We start from the raw sequence: 5,972 nt of genomic DNA, 5'->3' as shown, positions 1-5,972 counted from the left end.
TTGCACCTTTATGCAGCTACGGGTTGCCCACGGCCTGCCTGAAAACTCCTACTTTAGGTACTATCAATTGCGAGATGTAGCCGGGGCTCAGTTTGGAGGTTTGTCTGTCCCACTATCCATGACACGGCTGGAGAGCCTGGCGCAGACGTGCAATCTTGTCAAACCGCTGTCGAGTTTTTATGCCCACACGGTGCGGTGCTTGGCCCCGCTAGGCGAAAGGGCCGTACAGAGATGGGAGGGAGATATTCCTGACCTGACCTCAGGGGAGGACGAGGATATACTGGGTGGCTCTGGTCCCCCCCTGGTTAGCGCTAGAGACAAGCTCATCCAAGTTAAATTTCTGCACCGCATATATTATACCCCCTCCAGGTTGTGCACCATGGGCCTGCTCCCTACTGCAACGTGCCCACGATGTTTGGTGGCGGATGGGACGGTCATGCATGTGTTCTGGGAGTGCGCGGTCCTACAGGAATACTGGAGAGACGTGCTTGTCTTCATGGAAACACATCTAGGGGCACTGAGGATCATGCATCCTGGAACGTGCCTCTTTGGGCTTGTGGGAGACCTGCCGGTGGCGGCAGCAACACGTACATTATACAAGTTGTTACTCTTCTATGCAAAAAAAGTGATCCTACTTAATTGGAAACACCCTGGGAGGCCGACTAGGAGCGCATGGATCCGGGTCGTTAATGCTGAAATCCCAATGTACAAATTGACATACATGGCCAGGGGGTGCCCTGAAAAATTCGACAAGATTTGGGATAGCTGGGTGAGTTGCCCCGCGACCGCGTCGGGAGAGCCAAGCCAGGCGGTAGGGGGGGAGTGAGGGAGAGAGAAGGAGGATAAAAAAAGAGAGACATCTGCTAAATCTGCTTTCTACGATAAAACCCTATGCTCAGAAAACTAATTTTTTTTCTCCTCTATTCCCACAGTTGCTCTTAAGAGAGTCGCGCCAAGGGGTTGGGGGGGGGGCTAAGTTTAAGTTTTTGGGGGGTTTGGGGGTTTTTTTTGGGGTTTTTTTTTTTTTTTTTTCTCTTCTTCCTGATTGATCACAGCTGATTTATTCAAGGTTAAACTACTGTTTAGCAATAACTGATAAAGTTAAGAGTTTAAAGGGGGGGGGGGGCGAAAGAAATAAAAGTACTAGCCAGGTATAGCATGCCAAGAAGAAATATGTATATGTACGCAGGCAAAGGTTATCTCTACCCTGTTTCTCATGATATGTACTATCTGCTGAATCTGACACCTGCGGTGACAGCTATCCGTGTTTACGTGTTTATATGCTTGTTAATTTCTGGCTAAATAAAATTCCTTTAAAAAAAAAAAAGTGCTTATTGTTGCCCTCATCCACTCTCGGCTTGATTATTGCAACTCGTTGCTGATCGGCCTCCCTTGCACCAGACTCTAGCCCCTCCAATCCATCCTGAATGCAGCAGCCAGGCTCATATTCTTGTCCAGCCGCTACTGAGATGCCTCTGCCCTGTGCCGGTCACTGCACTGGCTGCCCGTTAAATACAGATTTCAATTTAACCTTACTACCTTCATCCACAAAGCCCTCCACAGCACAGCTTCCCTCTATATTGCCTCCCTCATCTTAATCCATCAACCAGCCTGGGCTTTCCGCTCTGCTAACGAAACTAGACTGTGCATCCCTCTAATTCGAACTTCTCACTCCCGCCTCCAAGACTTCTCCAAAGCAGCACCAGTCCTCTGGAACGCACTATCAAAGGCTACCCGGGCAATCCAGGACTTGAAAAACTTCAAGTATGCTCTAAAAACGTACCTGTTCAGGGAGGCATACCGCATTCCCTAAACAAACTCCTCTGTACGCCACCTGATAACATGCTCCCTGACCTACTGACTGCAATCCCTGCTAGGCGTCATAAACCGCTCCTGCAGTCATAACGATTCTGCCGTCACACGGCTAAATGTCTGACCATTGTCTGTGTATAGCATCCCTCACTCTCCACCCCGCCATACTGTGCACATGTCCAGCCCTTTACCTTCTGTATCCCCCCTTTACTAGTAGTATGTAAGCTCGTTGGAGCAGGACCCTCACCCCTACTGTCTCCATCAACTGATTACTATGCAACCATGGTTCTGTAACTTTTGTACTTTTGTCTCTTTGTATTCCCCCTGTCTATGTAAGTGCTGCGGAATATGTTGGCGCAATACAAATAAAGATTATTATTATTACTATATTGCTCCCCCCACAGACGAGAGTGACGTGCAGCCAGAGAGCATCTTGTTTTTCCACACAGTCCAGACTTGTTGGCATCTAGTGGTGTTTCTGGGTCCCAACTCCGAAGGGGAGATGGGGGTTATAGGTATGTCTATGGGGCGCCCCTCCAGTCAGCTCTTTTCCATGCCGACCCACTGTGAGTCCGCTCCCTCTCGGGCAGTCTCGGAACTACAAGACATCTTGTGTTTCTAGGAACCTGGACTGCTAGTTCTATCAGCCGTGTCCGTACGGACGTGGGTAGCTTGTCGTCTGGACTACAGGCAAGATACCGGTTGAGACAGAGTCTCTTGCTGACCCTGATGGGTGCAGAACAGGTCAGGTTTTTTCCTATATTGCCGACGGAGAGATGGTGGCCGTAAGGAGTACTTGGAACCACAGCAGTCTCTAATTGCGGATCAGGTTTAGGGAGCTGATCCTCAGCAAAACTAGTTCATCCTATTCCCTTGTGAGACGAATCGTATAGTTAAGTTACCACGGTCAGTGGAGTTCAGGCGGACAGATCCAGAAGCACACTGCGATCCTCCTGCATTGTTCTCCCTGCAGTATTGCTTGCAGGAGACTGTGAAACAGTCTATGTCGGTACTGTCTGTAAATTCTTAGGGTTCGTCCCTCTCTACTGCTGCTGTTTCCTAAAAGGGACCAGCGAGAGTCCCATACCAGTGTACCCTTGTAGCCTTGCTGCTAGGCAGCTAATCCTTTGGTGCCTAGTGGAGTCAGGCGGTTGCAATGAAACCATTCCAAAGGATAGACGTTTTCGAAAGTCTATGGTTTCATGCTGAAAGTGGATGCTGTGGATGTTGTCTCAGGATCACGGAGCTGAAGGATCTCTTCAGGCAGGTCTCTTTTGGCTTTTCAGCTATCAGTCGCCATCACGAACAGGGGTTGTTGGGTTACCCAGCATCAGGGTCATGCTGCGCTTCAGCTATGCGTCCTGGGGCCAGAGATCAGTCCTGGATCCTCCCACATTCTGGGGGTAGTCCGCTGCGTATACGACTTCTTCAAGATAATTGAACCGGGACCTTCACGCCGCAAGCCTTCCAGCCTTGGTCAACACGGAAAGCCGTTGTAAATTGCAACGAGTGACTTCTTTATTGGCATCTGGAATCGACCCGCTTGCTTCCTCGTGGCAGGACTGTGAAGGTGATATTGACAACCTGGGGTATATCGACAACTAGGTCGACTGTTGGAAGGCACCCAACTGCCTGAAGTTTTGGAGCTGATGGCTCCACAGCTCTGTTTTGGATGTCTATTTGTACCGAAGGTTGTCATCAGGAGACTGTCGTTATCAACCTGTATATTCTCTCACTGCCGATGGTATTGGGATCCACTTCAGTGAAGTATTCGGTGGGCACCTTTCTCTGTAGTGCTGCGTCCCGAGGAATGCTCCGGTGGCAAGGGGGCTCGGTCTGACTACGCAAGAGTAACTCTTTCAGGTAGCATTCTTCAGTCGCGCTGGCTCACTGCTGGTAATCCTGGCAACTCCAAGTGGATTCCTGCTTTTCCAGGGTGGACTACTTGCAATGGCTCTGCTTCGTGGCAGTACAGGGTTACAGTGCCAGGAAAGTTACACTCGCAGGCCGTGTTACGGCTCATATTACTCGGGCGGCGGGTGCCTCGTCGGAAGCTCCTTAACAGGAGTCTTTTTTTCCTCCCGGAGAATGGATGGGACCCTTACTCAGGCCCCTTCATGCTCCTTCTCTGAGCATGCTGGATGCCTAGGCATCCATTAACGCTAGTAGCAGTTTAAGCGCTGATACGCTGCTTTACACCTGCGCCTTCTTATATCCCCCCCCCCCCACCTTGGGTACTAAAAGGTCCCAAGGTCTTTGCTGTGTCCCCCAATGATACAGACGAGAAAACGAGATTTTTGTAATAACTTAGCGTGAAATCTCTTTTTCGTCTTGTTCATTGGGGGACACAGCACCCACCCAGTTTGGGTCATTCGAATGCAAGAATACCATATGTGTAATTTTATTTTTAATTCTTTATTTTTTACAAAGTAAAGGGAGAAAGGTGGGGTTGTGGTGTTTTTATTATTATTTTTTTTTTTTTACAATTTTTTTTGTTCCTTTAGGGGACTTGCATAATTTTTTTTTTTCAAATTCTTCTAATACTTTGCTATGCCTCAGTTGTTTTGAATGATCGTCCAGTTTTAATCCTAAGTAGTCCAGTATTAAGATCAGAGGGGCAGCAGGTGACGGATGTGGGGCAAACTCCCCTCGAAGGGCATCCCAGACCTCGCATGCTCCTCCCAAAGGAGATCAAAGGATGACTTTCTGAATTTTTTTTTTGTGATGGGAGCCATAGGTCCCTGAGCAGGGATGTTCCATAAGAGGCTTGAGCTAAATGACTTACGATTCAATTTTGCGAAGAAATAGTTAATTCCATCAATCTGATTGGCTGGATTGACTTATAATATTGGGACACATCGGGTAAGTTTATTCTCCCACTCTGTCAGGAGACGGTGAGCTATACACGGTCTTTTATGCTTCCATGTGAACCTAGAAAAGCTTGACTTGGGATTCTGGGAGATATATCGGGAGCATTTGTAATTTATGAAGAATTTTGGGGACCATGTAGGTTTGTAGAAGGATCTTCTCAAACCAGAAGAGCACCGGTAGATTATAAATTTGTAAAAGTGAGGCTATTTCTTTGAGGAGGGGTGGAAAATTTTTGTCATAAAGGTGTGCTAGATTTTTAGCAATCTTGATCCCCAAGTAGTCAATGCAAGTTTCACCCCAGGTGTATTAAGTTGATGTTTGACGTTTTTTTTTGCAGTATCTGGGGGTAGAGTTATGTTGAGCGCAGTTGACTTTGAGATATTTACTTTGAAATGTGACACAGAGCCATAGGTTTGTAGAATGCTATTGAGATTCAGAAGGCCTTGTTCTGAGTTAGTTAGAATAAAGTGTCATCCACAAAGGCCTCAGAGTTAAGCGAAAGGTGATTTAGACTAATTCCCTCAATACCCCTACTCCGCCGTAGTAGTTGGAGAAGAATTTCTAATGAGAGGATGAATCGGGTCGGGGAAAGAGGGCATCGTTGACGTGTTCCTTTAGTGATGGAGAAGGGAGGTGAAAAGGAGTCGTTCATTTTAGCGTAGGGGTTGGAGTATAATGTAAAAATGGCTTTAATTAGAGATGGTGGGAATCTGAATTTTTCCAGGACTGACCGCATGAAGTTCCAATCTACTCTATTGAACGCTTTTTCAGCATCAATTTCAGTAAGATTAGTGGGATTTTGTTGTTTTGTGCGTATCTTATTACACGAAGGAGCTGTGCAGAGTTATCTTTTTTCCTTTCTACCAGTGAGGAAACCCAATTGTTCATCGTTAATCCATTTGGGTATGAAGATGTTAATCTGCCTTGAGAGGAGTTTCGCTCATATTTTGATGCCTAAATTTAAGAGGGAAATGGGTCTATAACTTCCACATAGGAGCGAATCTTTCCCTTCTTTGTGTATGAGGGTGATGAAGGCTTCCTGTGTTTGTCTGGGTAGCCAGCATTCCTTCAAGCCAAAGTTAGACTCTTTATACAAGCCTTATAACAATGACTGGGAATTCAAAACAAAGCCAGACTCGATGTACATAGAGCTGTTTCAGGGTGTCTGCCCTTCATCAGTGTACGGTAGGAATCTGTGGCGGTATTATTCCATCTCCCTTATTTGCATATTACCCAGAGGAGCATGAATGGCCTTTTGAGTTTCCTCACTCTCTGTCTGGGTGCTCTCC

Source organism: Eleutherodactylus coqui, chromosome 11 (assembly GCF_035609145.1).
Source record: "Eleutherodactylus coqui strain aEleCoq1 chromosome 11, aEleCoq1.hap1, whole genome shotgun sequence".
NCBI lineage: Eukaryota > Metazoa > Chordata > Amphibia > Anura > Eleutherodactylidae > Eleutherodactylus > Eleutherodactylus coqui.
The sequence above is the reverse complement of the archived record's forward strand: the minus strand, read 5'-3'. Positions refer to the sequence as shown.